Here is a 20,219-nt window from a genome sequence, read left to right as displayed (position 1 = left end):
TTTAAATATGGGAATAGAATACTTCTCGCAAAAGCTGAAACTATTCTAAAGTTTACACACACTGTTTCCAAAAAAAAAAAGAAAATGATTGCTCTCGGCATCTTCCATGGTTGCAAATACAGTCCTACAGAAGTGCGCTTGCATCAGTCAGACACCTGAATCGGACTAAACAATATTGTATGGAACACTTTAAAGGATTGCTCACATAATTCCTGAGATATAAATATGTTGTTTTCTTCATGCTTAGTCCTAAAACTTTGCAGACGCACCACGTTTCCGTAAAGTTATCTTCATAAAACTTGCACCAGAACCCAAACCGGTTTGTAACTTTACTGATGAAATTTCAAGATAACTATTTAATTAAAATACTGTTGTTGTAGTGACGAATCTCGCTTGTCTGACATCAAGAAAGAGCCCACGAAATTCATCATGGTAAGGAGGCGAGACAGCGGCTGTAATTGGCAAGAGCCTCAGACATCATACAGATGACAGTATGACTTTGCTTAGTTCCGCCCCCAGTTTTGAGGGAGAGCACCCTGGAGGGGCGCGTGTGGAGGTTTCCCACCCCTCTTTCCCTACCAACAGCCTCTCGAGACGACTTTCGCCCGCCGCATATTTTGAGTGCCCTGGCACAGACGCACTTACAAACAGCCGTGCCTTCTCCAGGATTCCAACCTGGGCCCTTTGGTACGGCAGTCAGAGTCCCAGTTGGGCGGCAATTAAAATTATATATATATATATATATATATATATATATATATATTATTTTTTTATTTACAAGCCATCATTTTTTCTCTTCTATAAAAATACCGAATTTTGCGAAAGGAGTTACATTGACACTTAAATACTAGACATATTTATTGATTGTCATTATTTAAATGTTTCTAATAAAACTAGACGTCCTAGAGCGCACTCAGGTTTTGTAATAAAAACAATAAGAACGCACTGTAAATATAGCAATGTATGCATCGGCATTCTGGAGATTTTAAATCACGTTAGACAGAAGAAATACCAAATAAATTCCGTAAAAAGTGGATACATATTTTACATTTTCTTTCTCTTCTAGTCTTAAGAGATTTATTCTGCATATTCACGTCCTCGCATTTTAATATCTGTCATTCGCCTTCGATGCAAATATATTAGAGTTTTGAGAACTATTTTCTTTCAGACTCCCTATCTGAATTTCAACGACATTTCTTATCTCATTCCTGGAAAGGAGCTATATTCCGTTTCCCAGCATTCTTATTTAAAATAACATATATGAAACGGTAAATAATATTATTACGTAACAGGAAAATGCTGATTTTTATTTTAAGTTGAATACATTTTGATTGAAGTAATAAAGATAAGCCAGACTCGTGTAACTTTATCGATGTGCAAAATTCCGCGATTGTGTTCGCAAAGTTTAAGGGATTTTCCACAATCCTGCAGTTATTAGATTTTCCTGCGTGTTTCTGAAATTTCTTATTACTTTTAACTTTTATTACACGATTCGATTTTTAAAATAAAAAATATGCTTTTCTTTTGTTAATTAATAAGTTTTTGAAAACTTATTTCAGAGTAATCCTATTCTAGAATCCAATTTAGAAGACTAAATTATCCTAAGTTTTGCTGGATTTTTGAAACGTAAGAAAAAGTCGTTTCACGAAGTTACATTATTTTTTTAACTTAAAAACGATTTTATGCTACTTTCGGTAAGAATTTTCGAAAGCATATGCTTAGGAGTATCTATGTTCTAAAATCCAATTGAAAGGACTGAATTTTATGAATTATTAAAAGTTCTACTAGATTTTTTCAATGCCAGAAAAAAGCGTCTTCTGAAATTACATAAATATAAATTATTATTAAATTTAAATAAATTTTATGTTGCTTTCTGTTAGAGCTTCATAAAATTATGCTTCAAAGTAATCCTATCCCAAAACTCAAACTCGATGACTAGATTTTTTTTAGTTATCCGAAGTTTCGTTGGACTTCTGAAATGCAAAAAAATATTCAAAATCTAAACTAAAAAACTGAACACCTAAACACTTGACCAAAGGAACTTTTTTCCTTGTTTGAAACTGTTTGAAAACACAAGCAAATTGTTAATAGTATATTTCTGTAAATTATAATATCGGTTAAAGTAGGTGTACATCATCTGCTACCACTGCTGTTATCCCAATGTAACATATTTATCTTTGAGTTTTAATTAAAAAACTCGGATCTATGACAGCAAAGTGTTGCTGTTGCCGGACATAAAATACCTTCCAAGCGTGCTGCCACTCAGTAAAGCGTAATACTTTTTCAGATTTAAACTGTAAGGTTATTGAGTAAAAAACAAAGCGATTTTAAATCAATGAATACAATTATTAAGAATATAGTTTTCGACTTCTTAACGTGATCGATTTAAGTGAACACGTATTAAAATCACGAAATGTCCAATTAGAAATAATCAATATTTGAATCAAATGACATTAGCTGGACTCATTAAATTAGTTAATACTTTTTCTTTTCCATGATAACTATTATAGGCGACTGACAGCACGAAAGGCCAGTTTTTGAAGAAATAGCATAACAAATATAAAATTACGTATGGCAACCTCTAACACTCTATCGGAATTCTAAGATGTGCTGTTTTTAAATATTTTGTGATTTTGATGTTGAATTGAGTTTTATGCAGCGTATGTGCGAAGAACGTGATATTTAATAAATAAAGCTAACACATTAAAAGTTATTAATAAAAAGACAAAATGTGTTAGCTTACATACTCAAAAAACTGAATACTGATATGATGAATAGAGAAAAGAGTGAAAAATGCATGCCAGCACTGTATTCGGGAATTCAAAACATATCCTGCTATGCAGCTTTTAAAGCTGTTGTAATTTTGTTGTTGAGCTGTATGCAGCGTAAGTGCTAAGAAAATGATGCTTAATAATAAAGCTACAAAGACAAAAATAGCGCAAGAGCAGACTGGTAGACTGAGAGCTCAGACGGAGCGTAAAAAAGCTTATCAAACCTTTTGGGCGACCGTTAAAATCTGAAACCTTTCAGACTTTTATCTTTTTTTTTTTTTTTTTTTTTTTTTTTAAACTTTTTTAATGGACTCTTCACTTATTTCATATTTTCTCTACTTCGTTGTTGACATAAAAGTAGTTTTTAAAACTGTTTCTTTGGGAATTTTCGTCTGCTTTAAGACGATCTCTGTTATAACAGGTTCTGTGTTACCGAGGTCTTTATTAAAAGCTGGCAATGCATTTAAAGAAATTATTGGGAAAAGGTAAGTAAGAGTGCAAAGAAAATAAAAATTATTCACAAAATTTTCTTATCAACCGTGAATGTTTTGGCTTTTTTAATCTGAGATGTGTCATTTAAAGATCTTCTATTATGTATTATGATAAAAGAAATACGCTTTCTTGTACTGAAAACCAAAGTAACACCAATAAACAATTATTAACTGACAAGTGAATTCATAGATACGTTTTAAAGGATAAAAGAATGCAAAGGTATTGCTTAAAATTATATTTCATGCTGATAATTATAAAAAACAGCGAAGGATGACGATGAAATGGAAATGGATAGCTTAAGAATTAGGCATGTAAAAAAAAAAAAAAAAAAAAAAAAAAAAAACTTTAAAATGAATTTATTTTTAGAATTTCCGATATACAGTTCCGCGCCCGCTGGAGATAAAAAGTTTTTTCCCCCTGTAGGTTGTTGCCATTGCTCGCTTTCAAATCGTTGAGTTTGTTACTCAAAAATTCGTTAAAGGTTTACAAAGTATAAAATCGATAATAAAACAAATTCCAAATTTCAAATTTGGTCTTCCACATGCCCATATTCCTAGGAGGATTACGTCATTCAAAATTTGATGGCTCTATGTGCCGTTGTTTTATCACAATGCAAGAAATAGACACACATTTATTCAGATTCTTCATTATTTAATTTCTTCAAATATAATGCAAGATTCTAACATTTGGTGGCAACAGTTTGAAAAGTGAAACGGACATTTATAGTGATTCAATACAAAATCGAAAAACGAAAACACTAGTCCTTCAGAGACAAAGCTCTTTAGACTAAAAAAAAAAAAAAGAGAGAGAGAGTACCTTAAACAAAGCTATTTAAGTTTACCCCAACATTTTTACCACTTCTCTTGCGGCTTTTTTGTCGATCAAAATTGGCATGGATATGCCGCGATTGCTAAAGTTATACACTTAACCGAAAAAGGGGTAATTTGCTTTTCGAAAACGTTTCATAAAAATTCAGGTAAGAAACTTGAGAAAAATTCAGAAATTCCATGAATTTGTTATCTCCATAAAATAAAGATGAAAAGTTAGTGTTTTATTTTTTCTTCCAAAAATAAAAAACTGAATTTTCCTGGCTCGCTTTTAGCAACAGTTCTGCCATCAGTGAGTTTACTGTAAATGCAATAATATTACTGATTGCGTTTATTGCTTTAAGCAACTAAGCTCATTAATCAGTAAATGGGAAACAAAAATATTTCATTTAGAGCAGTGGCAACACATTTTTTTTAAATCACTTAGTTTATGTATGAAATTCGAAAGACAAATATCTTGCGTTTTGCAGAATGAAAACATATCATTTTAAAATCGCTAAGTTTTTGATTAAATTTGTAACATAAAAATCTTAAGCTCTGCCAAGTGGTAACACTTTAAAACACAATAACACGCCGAATAAATACTAATTCAAAAGTCAAACAACAAAAATCAGCGTTCTATTTACAAAATTTTCACAGGACTAGTTTCGATGGTTTTACCGAACCACCATCCTCAGCTGCAAAACCGCAAATGAACAAGATAGGAAATAATGATTAGATAAGATAAGAAAACCTGGACAAGAATAAGCAAGTGGCGCCATCTGTTGGTGAAACCAGAACTAAAACATAATTTCTTTAAAAGCCGAAGGCACATTTGGATTGGAATTAGGATCGTTAACCAGAACAGAAAGATTTTTATGAATGTGAAATGCCTCTAGAAAATCCAGTTCTCAAATGGAAGATGTTTTTTGAATAATTTTGGCAGCAGAAAAATTGAAAGTGTGATTTTCGGACCAACAATGTTGAGCAACAGAAGACTTCTGTTCCTTTTTTCTAACATATGCCTCATGTTCTTTGACGCGAAATTTTAAGGCTCTCTTAGTTTGGCCAATGTAAATTAAACCACACTGGCAAGGAATCCTATAAATACCCCAGGAATTCATATCCGGAATGGGGTTCTTGAGTATGGAAGTCGGAATTTTATTGATGGGAGAATAAACAACTCGAAAGTTAAATTTCTGCAAAATATGTGCAACTTTATAGCTAATTGATGGAAAGAAGGGAATGACAACAGAATTTTTATAATCTCCTAAAACAAGAGTGTGCCTTTTAGTGTGTTGAGATGAGAATTTTTTAACTGCTTGATTAATAATGTTGGGTGAAAAGCCCCTGTCAATAGCTACTACTTTTAAATAATTTAGTTCTTCATAAAGGGCTAGTTTAGAGGAGCAAACTTGAAGAGCACGGAAAACATAGGAATAAAATGAAGCTAACTTTTGTTTAGTCGGATGACATGATTTAAAGTGTGGTGGAAGGCAAACCGGTGAAGGTTTACGGTAAACTGTAGTACTGAAGCTGGATGTGTTACGTGTGACCAGAATGTCGAGAAACGGAAGAGAATTGCAAGTCTCAAGTTCAAAAGTGAACTGAATTGCAGGATCAATAGAATTCATTGTTGAAAGACTTCATTGGTTTCTTTTGAAGTAAAATCATTATTCACCAATGTCCCACTGGAGGGTGCATTAAGATGTCTAGAAACCAGACTTCACGAATTTCATTTCTGTTGCATCGAAATTGATGAGCTAATTTCTCTCACTCAACTCTGTTTGAAACAAACACATTTTGTTTTCCAAAATAAATATTACAAGCAAACTGAGGGATTAGCCATAGGAAGCCCCCTCATGTCCCATATTGGCTATCTACATGCATTATTATGAATCAAAATTGTTTGAAACTTTAAACTTCCTAGCATGGTTCCGCTACGTAGGCGATACTTTTACCCTGTTTGAAGGTAATAAAGATGATTTAAATAAAGTTCTTTCAACAATGAATTCTATTGATCCTGCTATTCAGTTCACTTTTGAACTTGAGACTTGCAATTCTCTTCCGTTTCTCGACATTCTGGTCACACGTAACACATCTAGCTTCAGTACTACAGTTTACCGTAAACCTTCATCAGTTTGCCTTCCACCATACTTTAAATCATGTCATCCGACTAAACAAAAGTTAGCTTCATTTTATTCCTATGTTTTCCGTGCTCTTCAAGTTTGCTCCTCTAAACTAGCCCTTGATGAAGAACTAAATTATTTAAAAGCAATAGCTACTGACAGGGGCTTTTCACCCAACATTATTAATCAAGCAGTTAAAAAATTCTCATCTCAACACACTAAAAGGCACACTCTTATTTTAGGAGATTATAAAAATTCTGTTGTCATTCCCTTCTTTCCATCAATTAGCTATAAAGTTGCACATATTTTGCAGAAATTTAACTTTCGGGTTGTTTATTCTCCCATCAATAAAATTCCGACTTTCATACTCAAGGACCCCATTCCGGATATGAATTCCTGGGGTATTTATAGGATTCCTTGCCAGTGTGGTTTAATTTACATTGGCCAAACTAAGAGAGCCTTAAAATTTCGCGTCAAAGAACATGAGGCATATGTTAGAAAAAAGGAAACACAGAAGTCTTCTGTTGCTCAACATTGTTGGTCCGAAAATCACACTTTCAATTTTTCTGCTGCCAAAATTATTCAAAAAATACCTTCCATTGGAGAACTGGATTTTCTAGAGGCATTTCACATTCATAAAAATCTTTCTGTTCTAGTTAACGATCCTAATTCCAATCCAAATGTGCCTTCGGCTTTTAAAGAAATTATGTTTTAGTTCTGGTTTCACCAACAGATGGCGCCACTTGCTTATTCTTGTCCAGGCTTTCTTATCTTATCTAATCATTATTTCCTATCTTGTTCATTTGCGGTTTTGCAGCTGAGGATGGTGGTTCGGTAAAACCATCGAAACTAGTCCTGTGAAAATTTTGTAAATATAACGCTGATTTTTGTTGTTTGACTTCTGAATTGGCAACACTTTGCTTTTAAATCGTTGAGTGTGTTAATCGAAGTTTCTCTTAGATTCTACAAAGCATAAAATAAATAACGAAAACTGGAAATTCATATTTCGGGTGGAGAACTATGTGTGTTCAGAATATGGTGGCTCTAGGTGCTGATGATTTGCCACAATGTGATGATCTTTAGGTTAAACTGGGTTATTTGGGTAAGGTGATTATAGTACTGGACTACAGACTGTAAGTGTACGGAAAAGATAGCCTTTTGTAATATTTCAACTCAGCAAACAACTGGGTCACTTCCACGGGGTTTAGTTTCTCTAATTGGCTACGGTAATATTCCTTTTTCTCAGGAATAATGTTTTCTTGAATAAGCGATTCTTACTGCATAGTGTGTTCTCTGATAGAATGGACAGTCCTTTGTAATACGTCACTTTCAATTCAGCAAACAACTAGGTTAATACGTTGGCACACCTTTCACAATTTTTTGTGTTTTCAATGTTCAATCGGGAGAACTTGATTACACAAATTAAATAAGTATATTTTCCTGTGTTTGATTTTTAACTACCTTCGGATTAACCGTGATTTTGAGTTAACCGTCGACATCATTCCCAATATTACGCCATTTAACAAGATAGGGTATCCACTGTCCCAAACCTGAGATTTATAAAAATCTGCATTATGTTGGAAGAGTTGTAAAAAGAGTCGTGAGCCAGCACAATTCAGCTCCGAAATCGTTTAAGTACAATGAAAATATTAGAACAGAAAATGAACTCACACGAGGAAATTGTACCGTTACAACGTATCTCTTCCCAAATAGGATATGCTATCACGAAACTTTATCGGACGCTCAGGAATAATCATCTGATATTTAGTAATCACCGTATCCCGATCGATGTTTGGTATTAGATATCTGTTCTGCGTCAAATTATCAAATTTGGCTTATCTCGAGCTGATAAGTAGGTATTGATGGTCTGCCAAACAGCGTTCCGTTATCCTCACATAATTCGGTAATCCAGAAATGGCAATGCAGCGCTAACAGCTCTGGCAGCATGGAAATCGAATAGTGTAACATTCGCTGGCTATTGGCTAACTCGAATTTTACGAGATCCATACAGATTATTTTCTGAAGTGAAACTTAGCATGTTAATTCTATTGGTGTTACAAACGACCATAAAATTAGAAACGTTTACGAGAAAATTGGGATATTTCCTGTTAAAAGCAAACACGTACCAAACAATTTTCTTCAGAAAGGTAGATTAATAAATCCAAACAATTCTGGCATCATATATAAAAATGTTTCGCAAAACATTCCTCTGGCAAATATATGATGGCAGTACTAAATAAATTTCAAATTTACCTAGAGAAATCATCTATGCTCTTTTCTGGATGCTTAATGAAATAATATGCTGGTTTGTCTGCAATGTTTAAAACAAAGTTTCGCTGTATCGCTCTGTGTTTAATTTTTTACTAAATATCTTAATCATAAAAGGTTTATACCTTCGATCATGTGCATGCTGATTGGTTTTCTTCCAATTCCACAGTGAAAGAATGGACAAAACAATTTCTCGAGAGCTCAGAATCTGCAGATGAAGATTCTCGTGAAGGGTGAAAATGAAGGCATTTACATCAGAAAATATCGCTCGCATCCAAAGAAGAAACATTAAGTAACGGGCGATTAGGTTAAGCTACGCTATTTGGATATGGGTTTGGTTGGAGAATTTTCTAAAAGAAATGGGTTCGAATAATAAAACCCGTTCAAGATGTTCCCCGGTTTTAGAAGTTTTATGCTTAAGAAGATTATTTCACTCAGTCCCAGATACTTCCCTTTTTTGCTAATGTTAAATTTTCTCCCATAATACGTTTGGTCTTGGAAAATTTTCCCGGTCAAAAAGTTCTCATTAATCTTCTTAAATATCTTTAAAAAGTAGATTTTAAAAAATTAACAAATTTTTATCGAATTAGAAACGAAAGTCATAAATATTTTAGCCCTTAAGAGCGCGTCAGTCCAGAAGGACAAAATCTCGTAAGAGTATTTTGCGCCGAATGGCTATAAACTCTTGTATCACTTTTCAAATTGTTGTCACCAAATACTATCGCCCTGTATTTATTTAAAGAAATTAAACAATAAAGAATCTATATGAATGTATGTACATTTTTCTGTCAGTAAAAATATATGTCAGTAAATTGCTAGGCAATTTACATGAAATTAAATTTAAAAGACTAACGTTTTAAAACAATAATTTAACATAAATTGTTTAAATTAAATTTTAAAATAGAAGGCTAATTTAATATAAATTTAAAATTCATATTAAAGATCCATTTAACTCACATTAAAAGATTAATATGAAAATTTTCATGAAAGATAGATTTAACATCAATCATTTAATTTCAGTTTAAAAATTAAAACTCTATTATAAAATAAAGAAATAAAATAAATGTCTTTACTATCACAGAAAAATCTCACAGACAGAATAACAATGTGTTTTATTTCGGTTTTCATGAATCAAAAAACCTCATTTTACTGTTTAATGTTGCATTCATTCTAACAGAAGATTACACTTGTGTTCATAGGCATGATTTTGGAACTAAATTTAGTTCAATCCCGATTATCAGGGATAATAAACAGAGCGATACTCACGGTTCACATAAAAGCACAGTTAATCTAACAGTAGTTGGGGGCCGGAAACAGAAAGACAATGTTCATATTCTAATTAATAGATAAAACATTATTAATATTTAGCCTGCAGGTTTAAACAGTACTATTTACAGAATAAGTTCGATTGTTTATGCAGATTAAATCCGCACTCAAAATAAGAAGACCATACTTCAGAACAGAATAAGTTCGATTGTTTATGCAAATTAAATCCGCACTCAAAATAAGAAGACCATACTTCAGAATAAAAAGAACAATGTTTTTGTTCCTAAAGGATGGGCAATCGGGTACGCCGGGCTTAAATTTCTCTCTTTTTTTTTTTTTTTTTTTTTTAAGTTGCCAACTCTAATGTTTGACATTTGTTATATGCAGCCATTAGGATTAATAAAAATGGACTGTAATTGGATCTTTCTTTTTCTAGAATGAGTTTGGCCACGTTTTCACTGTAAATAGAGTACGATATCCTGAAATCATGTCGAACGTCTTGATTAATTGGATGATTTTTTTTTCTGTGAGATTTTGTAACTCCAAGAGCTATGCTAACAAACCACAAACAATTTTTTACCATAAAACAGAAGTCTAACGTGTAAATTCTGAAACTGAGCAAAATGACTTGGTAAATGTCTTCGAAAATGTGATCAAATGGTTCAGATTATGCCAGCACAACTGCAGCGGCCCTTTGACCGACGGTCATATTCCATAATTAATCTCAACATGTCTACCGATGTTATAATACAAAAAAAAAATTTGCTCTTCTTGATCAAGATCAACTAGACGTTCTGCTCCAAAACAAAATTTCTTCCGATTCTATGAGTAAAGTTTTGTCACTGAGCAGAAAGGTAAGACACTCCACCGTCTCGAATATCGGAAACAGAATTTGACCTGAAAGAGCATAATCTTGTCTGCTGACCTTGACGTCTGTTTCAGGAATCAATAAAAATTGCGAAATCAAATAATAATTTACTGGATCTTTTTAAAATTAATTCCAGCGTACTCAATGGGTTACCCTATATTATACTTGTATTTCTATAGGTGTTGGTAAGAAAGAGAAAATTAATAGCTAAACAAACAATTTATGTTTACGATGTAGCAATTTATTTGTAACGAATGATTTATTGATTTTTATATATTCCGAATTATATATAAATATTACGTACTGTTGTGGGTAAAAACAGTGCCTAAATACAGCGGTATCATCTGCATCGTCTGACACAGTACACATTGACTTCTTCCTTTGTATTTCCCACACAAATTTTGGTTTATTCTGACAGTTTGTGATACTGATTTTTCCATCGTTCTGCAATTAACCCCTTCGCGCCGACTGTCACGTATACGTACCAGCAACGAACGCACTTACCTACCGGCCGACACGCAGGCGTGCCAGAGGATTGTTCCATTCTCTACCGACTGTCACGTATTTGTGCCAGTACTTTGGAATGTTTTTCAAACTATAATTTCTGCCACAAGATGGCACTGTATGTCCATATGGTTTCAGATACATGTAAATTAAACCTTCTACTCGAAATGAGAGAAGCATGACTCACATACACGTGTTTTTGATTATATAAACAAACGGGGAAATAAATGTTTCCGAATGGCATGATTTATGACGTCTCTTTAAATCGCACTTTATTCGCACGTGGTAGTTGTTTACTGTAAGTAGAGAAGTTTTATTTGCTCTAAAGCGTTGGGTATTTCGGTTTGCAGTTCAGTTTTTAGAAAATAATTAGATCTTGTTAGACGTGAATTCTTTGTTTTTACCGTTGCAATGTCGAAGCGTCTAAAATGTTTAACAGAGCATGAAATAGCAGAAATGATGCAAAATATTTCAGATATTGATTCTGAAATTCTGATATTGATTCTGAAAGATTAACTGAAAGACATTTTCCAAAACTTTGTTCAGAAGAGACTGATAAGAAAAAGAGACGACGATGCTTTGTTTGTTCACATTCCCGGAAAAATCCTCCAAAACGGCAAATGAGTTATTACGAGTGCAAGGAATGTAACGTAGGACTGTGTGTAGATCCCTGTTTTCAAATTTTTCATACGAAAAGAGAATTTTAAGTAATATATTTAGTTTTCAGATGTATAATGTTAAAATTCATAAAATGGCGATTAATTAAAATAAAATGTTTAAAATATGCATTTAAACAAGAAATAAGGTAATTAAAGTATATATATAAAAATATTTATAAAGCATAAGCCGTTGAAATACTCTATAGAGCATTATTAAACAATGCGTTGATACTTCGGAAATTTCATGCCCTGGAGAGACGCTCGCGTAAGACACTGCCGGCCTCAGCGATAAGCGCGCGTTTTTGCTACCCGGCTCGAAGGGGTTAACAATACTTTTCAAACAAATTCCGATTAATCCTCAGTCCGGTTACTTCGCCTCTGGTTAATCGAGAATGTACTTGAGTTCAAACGCAAACATTAGCTTAAACAAACATGAAAAATATTGCTGATTGCTGTTTCATTTGAACTAGACCATCACTGTCAAAGGGCTTTTGATACTACAAACATAGCAGAAGCTGTACTGCTTTACTGCAAGCTGGAATACTAGTCTCAAAGAAAGAAGCGGGACTCAGAACAGGTGTTTCCACGCTTCCTAGAGGAATCGGATGAAATCTGCTTCATTAACCAGGTTTTTGTGCAAAAACATTTTTGAAGATTCTAGAGAATCAAAGTCGAAAGGTGAATTACAGCGAACAATAATTTTGGCTTTCCCAAGCGCAAAGCTATTCATTGAAACAGTATTGCTTTGAAATATTATACAAGGTTCAATGGATCAGTGGTCAACAAGATTTTTGTCTTCATTAGTGTTAGTTTTTATGTTAAACTACTTTGTTTTCTTTGAACTGTACAGTCGTCAGGAATTTATTTCTGTCAAGTACATGGTTGTGTAAATTAAATCAGTACTAAAAATAAAAAATAAATACTGTAAATAAGTAAACATAATTAGAAATGACGAAACTTAGTTATAAAGAGCATCAAAGAAATTCATTTCCAACAAAACATGACCAACGCCATTAAATTCTAACTGAGTTAAAAAATTTTGCCTTTTAGCAGTGTTAACCTGACATATATCGTTTGCTATTATCCTAAGGATTTTTCATTTTGTTGTTTCATTTTCTGTAACGTTTATAGATGGAAATTGCAATTTTCCCCCATTCTGCAATAAATAAAACTGAATTGCTTTCGTCATGGCCCGGTTAATACTCTCTCGGTTAATCTGAAGTTGACAGTATAATGACGTAGTCTGAATGCATGCTCGAGCCATCTGAATCCTGCTTCATAATGATCATCAATTGATGATCTAGGAGTACATTATTCATAATGATCATCCACTAATTCTTTGGTTCATAAAATTAAGTGCTACGCAATGATCATCTACTGAATCTGAAGATCCTGCTTCATAATGATCATCGATTAAATAACAATTATCGAATCGATAATACGTAATGATCATTGAACTGAATCCAGCTTCCAAAATCTAATTGTCACACTATGATCATGAACTGAATCTCATGATCCTGCTTCATAATGACCAATAACTGAATGGTCGCTGATACGTAATGATCATCGACTGAATCCTGCACCGTAAAACTAATTATCATGTGATTATCGATTGAATCCTACTGCGTAAAATTAATTATCATGTAATGATCATCGGCTGAATGTTGATTATCGAGTCGATGATTTATAATGATCATCGACTGAATCTTGATTATCGAGTCGACGATTCATAATGATCACCGACTGAATCTTACTTCATAAACTAACTGGAATTTAGAAACAGGAAAGTTGAATTCTCCTATAGTTTAATAGTCAGACTTCAACTGCTGTCTGAGAATTCCCGGTTTTAAATAGAAACAAAACAAAATCTTTACAACGAATTGCCAGGGAATGATACAATGAAATTTATCACTGATGCTAATGCGCTACTTTTCTTTTCTTTACAAAAATACGATATGAGTTTTTGTGCATTTTCAGTTGTTTTTTGTTACGCTTTCTCCTCGTGCATTTTATTTTTATTTATTTATTTTAATTTTTCTTTCTTTCTTTCATTGCGGACTTTCGTCATTCAAGATCTGTCCCATTAATTCGTTTCCACTTTCTCATTTTGACTTACTGATGTGACGGCACATGGTTTTTATGTTAGAAGTCTTAAAGAAATGACTTCTTGTCCAAGTTCTCCGAATCCATAAGCGTGAGGATTTCTTTTATTTCAGAGGCTCTTTTAAGTAATTCCCGCGACTGGACTTAGCTACCAAACAATGAAGCGGAACACATGCATGGAGTTTCAAATAAGGTAACACAGATAGTATATACTTTCGTGCCCGAATAATTCTTTCAGAATTCAGAATTTATCCTATTTGCCTGAAAATATGAATAAGTGCGTTTCCCCCTATGAACTTTAATATTCACGGAGTTCCGTACATAATTATTCGGGATAATCTGGTGAAATGTAATTAAATTTTAAAAACTAAATAGCGACAGCTTTTTAATGGCTTTTTAAACGACAGTTTTTTTTAAAGAATGGCATTAAGGTTTCGTCAGTCATTGATATATTGCATATTGTTTCTTGAAGCCATCACTCATCTTCCTGGCAGCTTCGTAATCTCATGCTTATTATTACAGAGCTTTGGTTTTTTTTTTTTTTTTTTTTTTTTTTTTTTTAAATTGAGAAACTGTAAAAACCCCTTGTTGGACATCATCGCACTTTTGATTAGTTTACCATTGCAAAGACTGAAACATATTGTAATCTGTTGTGGAGGCATAAGGTAAATGCGAGAGGAAATTTCCCAGTTGAAATCTTGGGCATTTTGAACTATATTATCATATCTAGCGCTGACTTGCTGAAGGACAGCTCCTCTTTCGTTGATCGACGGTGGATGCTTAATTAGCAATATTTGCTGTAACAATAATGGCAGTTGAATTTGGAATTGTAGCCTAATTCGTTTCCAAGAGTTCGGAATAGAAAATGCTTTTTATAATTCCCCATATACAAATTACGACTTTCTTTGGATGAAGATTAGGCTTAGTTGTTAGAAAAGACCTTTGATGAGCCACTATTTTGTGCGTTTTATGTCAGTTAAAGCATCCATCCTTTCGTTAATGATTATACAATCAACAAATATGTCAGCCTTCACCCGTATCAAAATAAAAAGGAAAATGGTCTAAATAATTCATTCTTAACGTTTCTATCAAAAATTCTTATTATGATTCAAGCTGCATCTGCTTAAACCCTTCACATAAAATCTGCATTGTTTCTTGTTGATTTATGCAAATAAAAATGACATTTTGAGCAGCTGTCTTTAAACAAACCCTTTTTAACTTATTCCTAAACAATACACCAAGTATGTTTCGCGAATGCTGTATGTACACGCATTCGCGAAACATACTTTGTGTTGTTTAGGAATAAGTTTATCTGTCCATTTTAATACAAAGGTGAATTAAATGCTTTGAGTTTTCTAATAAATGCGTAAAATGTTTTAGTTTGAAGCTTAGCTATTTAGTTATCATTTTAAAAGATTTTCTGGCATCGATACAACTATTGCTAAAATTTAAGTGACATATTCTTTGCTCTTTAGAGAAGCAAATATGAAAACAATTCTATTCTAAATTTAAAATTTGGCTAATTAATTATTTACTGATTTTTATTGTATAATTTACTTACGGATATACATAACTTAAGCTATAGAGTAATTAGTTTTTTTTTTTTTTTTTTTTTTTTTTTTTCGTTTTTTAGTCCAAAGAGGCTTTGTCCCTGAAAGACTATTGTTTTCGTTTTACGATTTTGCGTTGAATCATTATAAATGTCCGTTTCACTTTTCAAACTGTTGCCACCAAATGTTCGAGTCCTTCATTATGTTTGAAGAAATTAAATAGTGATAAAACTGCATGAATGTCTGTATGTTTCTCACTGTGAAAAAATAATGGTACCTAGAGCCATCGAATTTTGAATGACGTAATCTTCCATAGAATATGGGCATGTAGAAGCCCTGATTTGAATTTAAAATTTGTTTTATTATCGATTTCGTTTTATTAACTTTCTTTCTTTTTGTAAAACTTCAAAGAATTTTCGGTTAACAAACTCGACGATTTCAAAGCGAGCAATAGCAACACTCTACGGGGGGGAGGGGGGACTTTTTATGTCCAGCGCGCGAAACTGTGTATCGGAAATTCTAAAGATATGCTCCTTTTAAAATTATTTTGCAACATTGCTATTGAGCTGAATTTCATGGTTTAAGTGCAAAGAACATGATATTCAATAATTACAACGAATTGCCAAGGGAATGATACAATGAAATTTATCACTGATGCTAATGCGCTACTTTTCTTTTCTTTACAAAAATACGATATGAGTTTTTGTGCATCTTCAGTTGTTTTTTGTCACGCTTTCTCCTCGTGCATTTTATTTTTATTTATTTATTTTAATTTTTCTTTCTTTCTTTCATTGCGGACTTTCGTCATTCAAGATCTGTCCCATTAATTCGTTTCCACTTTCTCATTTTGACTTACTGATGTGACGGCACATGGTTTTTATGTTAGAAGTCTTAAAGAAATGACTTCTTGTCCAAGTTCTCCGAATCCATAAGCGTGAGGATTTCTTTTATTTCAGAGGCTCTTTTAAGTAATTCCCGCGACTGGACTTAGCTACCAAACAATGAAGCGGAACACATGCATGGAGTTTCAAATAAGGTAACACAGATAGTATATACTTTCGTGCCCGAATAATTCTTTCAGAATTCAGAATTTATCCTATTTGCCTGAAAATATGAATAAGTGCGTTTCCCCCTATGAACTTTAATATTCACGGAGTTCCGTACATAATTATTCGGGATAATCTGGTGAAATGTAATTAAATTTTAAAAACTAAATAGCGACAGCTTTTTAATGGCTTTTTAAACGACAGTTTTTTTTAAAGAATGGCATTAAGGTTTCGTCAGTCATTGATATATTGCATATTGTTTCTTGAAGCTATCACTTATCTTCCTGGCAGCTTCGTAATCTCATGCTTATTATTACAGAGCTTTGGTTTTTTTTTAAAATTGAAAAACCCTTGTTGGACATCATCGCACTTTGATTAGTTTACCATTGCAAAGACTGAAACATATTGTAATCTGTTGTGGAGGCATCAGGTAAATGCGAGAGGAAATCTCCCAGTTGAAATCTTGGGCATTTTGAACTATATTATCATATCTAGCGCTGACTTGCTGAAGGACAGCTCCTCTTTCGTTGATCGACGGTGGATGCTTAATTAGCAATATTTGCTGTAACAATAATGGCAGTTGAATTTGGAATTGTAGCCTAATTCGTTTCCAAGAGTTCGGAATAGAAAATGCTTTTTATAATTCCCCATATACAAATTACGACTTTCTTTGGATGAAGATTAGGCTTAGTTGTTAGAAAAGACCTTTGATGAGCCACTATTTTGTGCGTTTTATGTCAGTTAAAGCATCCATCCTTTCGTTAATGATTATACAATCAACAAATATGTCAGCCTTCACCCGTATCAAAATAAAAAGGAAAATGGTCTAAATAATTCATTCTTAACGTTTCTATCAAAAATTCTTATTATGATTCAAGCTGCATCTGCTTAAACCCTTCACATAAAATCTGCATTGTTTCTTGTTGATTTATGCAAATAAAAATGACATTTTGAGCAGCTGTCTTTAAACAAACCTTTTTAACTTATTCCTAAACAATACACCAAGTATGTTTCGCGAATGCTGTATGTACACGCATTCGCGAAACATACTTTGTGTTGTTTAGGAATAAGTTTATCTGTCCATTTTAATACAAAGGTGAATGAAATGCTTTGAGTTTTCCAATAAATGCGAAAATGTTTTAGTTTGAAGCTTAGATATTTAGTTATCATTTTAAAAGATTTTCTAGCATCGATACAACTATTGCTAAAATTTAAGTGACATATTCTTTGCTCTTTAGAGAAGCAAATATGAAAACAATTCTATTCTAAATTTAAAATTTGGCTAATTAATTATTTACTGATTTTTATTGTATAATTTACTTACGGATATACATAACTTAAGCTATAGAGTAATTAGTTTTTTTTTTTTTTTTTTTTTTTTTTTTTTTTCGTTTTTTAGTCCAAAGAGGCTTTGTCCCTGAAAGACTATTGTTTTCGTTTTACGATTTTGCGTTGAATCACTATAAATGTCCGTTTCACTTTTCAAACTGTTGCCACCAAATGTTCGAGTCCTTCATTATGTTTGAAGAAATTAAATAGTGATAAAACTGCATGAATGTCTGTATGTTTCTCACTGTGAAAAAATAATGGTACCTAGAGCCATCGAATTTTGAATGACGTAATCTTCCATAGAATATGGGCATGTAGAAGCCCTGATTTGAATTTAAAATTTGTTTTATTATCGATTTCGTTTTATTAACTTTCTTTCTTTTTGTAAGACTTCAAAGAATTTTCGGTTAACAAACTCGACAATTTCAAAGCGAGCAATAGCAACACTCTACGGGGGGAGGGGGGGACTTTTTATGTCCAGCGCGCGAAACTGTGTATCGGAAACTCTAAAGATATGCTCCTTTTAAAATTATTTTGCGACATTGCTATTGAGCTGAATTTCATGGTTTAAGTACAAAGAACATGATATTCAATAAATAAGAGTAACATACAAAACGTTAAAAAAACGCCCCTTTGGACGTAATTTTAAAATCTGAAACCTTTCAGATTTTTTTGTTATCTTTTTTCTTCTTCTTCTTCTTCTTCTTTTTTCTAAATGCAGGAGACGTGAAAAATTTGCAGTGCCGTCTCTGGGACTCGAGACCTGGATCTCTCGAATTCGCGTCGAGTACCCTGCCAATTACATCACGAAGGCATGGGAAAAGGGGGCAGAAAATATCTTACAAACCTTCTTAAATACAATACTTTGAAGACATGTATCTATTTGAATACAATACATGTAATAGAAAAATTGTATAAATTCCTCCTCTACCTTTTATCTGCATTTTTGAAAGTAAAAATGTGGCTGAAATTATATACAGAAATGTACTGATGTTTAAAAAAACAGATGAAAGAACATGATATAAATTTGGTACTTCTTTTTATTAATGTCTCTTGTTTTTACAAAATGAAGCAATGGATGAAACTATATACAGAACACATACCGACGTAGCTTCAGTACAAAATGTCTCTATATACATTCAACGCTATTCCACGAAATCGCAATAAACTGAAATAAAACAGAAAAGAAAATGCCATAAATAACAAATAAATATAAAAAATAAGTATACAAATAAAAATAAACTATTTTTGAAAAATAAAATATAATAAAATAAATAAAATCGTTAGCCAATGTCTTATTTTGACAACCGGATGACTTTAAATTAAAGTTCTTAAATAACATAATCTTTTATTTTGATCCTGATTACTTTTGCTTGTAAAGATTTAAAACAAAATCAATTCTTACTATGATTCAGGTAACCTCTACTTAAAAGTCTTTAAATTTTATTTTCATTTAGACTACTTCTGCTTAAATTCTTCAAAAACTGAATTACTTTTTGTCGTTGTTGTTGATATCGGCTCATTATGCTTAAGGTCTTTATTCAAAATTAATTCTTATTTTGATGCAGCTGCTTATGCTTTAATTTCTTTAATCTAAATCCTTATTTTGATTCAGACTGCTTTTGCTTGAAGACTTTAATGATTTTCCATTTTGATCCAGATTACTTCTGCGAGTAAAGACTTTAATAGAAGCAATTTTTATTTTGATCCAGGTTAACTCTACTTAGCGTCTTTCAGGAAAATTAAATTTTCTTTTGATCTAGGCTGCTTCTGCCGGAAGCCTTTTACCAAAATCGATTATTTCTTGCTTCGATTCAAATACTCCTGAAAACACGTTACAATTATCCAGCAAACAACTACGATATAAAATAAGCATTTTCAAAATTTTAAATAAATTTGAAGTTAATAGAAAAGAGAAATATGCCAAATATGCCAACTTCGATTCAAATACTCCTAAAAACACGTTACAATTATCCAGCAAACAACTACGTTATAAAATAAGCATTTTCAAAATTTTAAATAAATTTGAAGTTAATAGAAAAGAGAAATATGCCAAAGTAAAACTTACAATTAGGCAAAAATGCACCTTATGTTTGACGTAAATATTTATCAAAACTTTTGTCGACTTTGAGGGCAATCAGGAACTCGTCAGAAGAAAACAAAATTCTGCAAATTGTTTTAATGTGTGCTAAACATACGGTTATTTTAAATATAAATATTTTAAATATAAATTTTAAATATGAAGTTTACTTATTTTTCTGTCAACTGAAGAATCGTAAAGCGCACATAAAACTATTTAAAACATACTGCAAACAAATACTTAAATCTTCATAACTAAATAAATATTAAAATCAAATTTATTCAAAAAACTGATATTATTTTTGTTATTCATGAGATTATCTATTATCAAAGAAATAATATACAACTG

At 32.4% G+C, this 20,219-nt stretch overlaps 1 pseudogene across 2 annotated transcripts in view; it reads right to left on the bottom strand.

Moving 5' to 3' along the window:
• The window catches only part of LOC118188017 (octopamine receptor beta-2R pseudogene), a 414,059-nt pseudogene that overhangs the window by 206,126 nt on the left and 187,714 nt on the right, over positions 1-20,219 (bottom strand). The window contains exon 2 of one of the 2 annotated variants that reach the window (XR_015041424.1): positions 18,814-18,959. The exons of the other annotated variant lie outside the window; for it this stretch is intronic. The product of XR_015041424.1 is annotated as an octopamine receptor beta-2R pseudogene, transcript variant X1 (transcript). Of the gene's footprint in view, positions 1-18,813; positions 18,960-20,219 lie in introns of those variants that run through there. 2 annotated transcript variants of the gene reach the window in all.

The sequence above is a fragment of the Stegodyphus dumicola genome, chromosome 1, assembly GCF_044657685.1.
Source record: "Stegodyphus dumicola isolate Sdum_Otavi_A_Nest chromosome 1, ASM4465768v1".
NCBI lineage: Eukaryota > Metazoa > Arthropoda > Arachnida > Araneae > Eresidae > Stegodyphus > Stegodyphus dumicola.
This window is presented reverse-complemented; position numbering and strand designations above follow the sequence as displayed.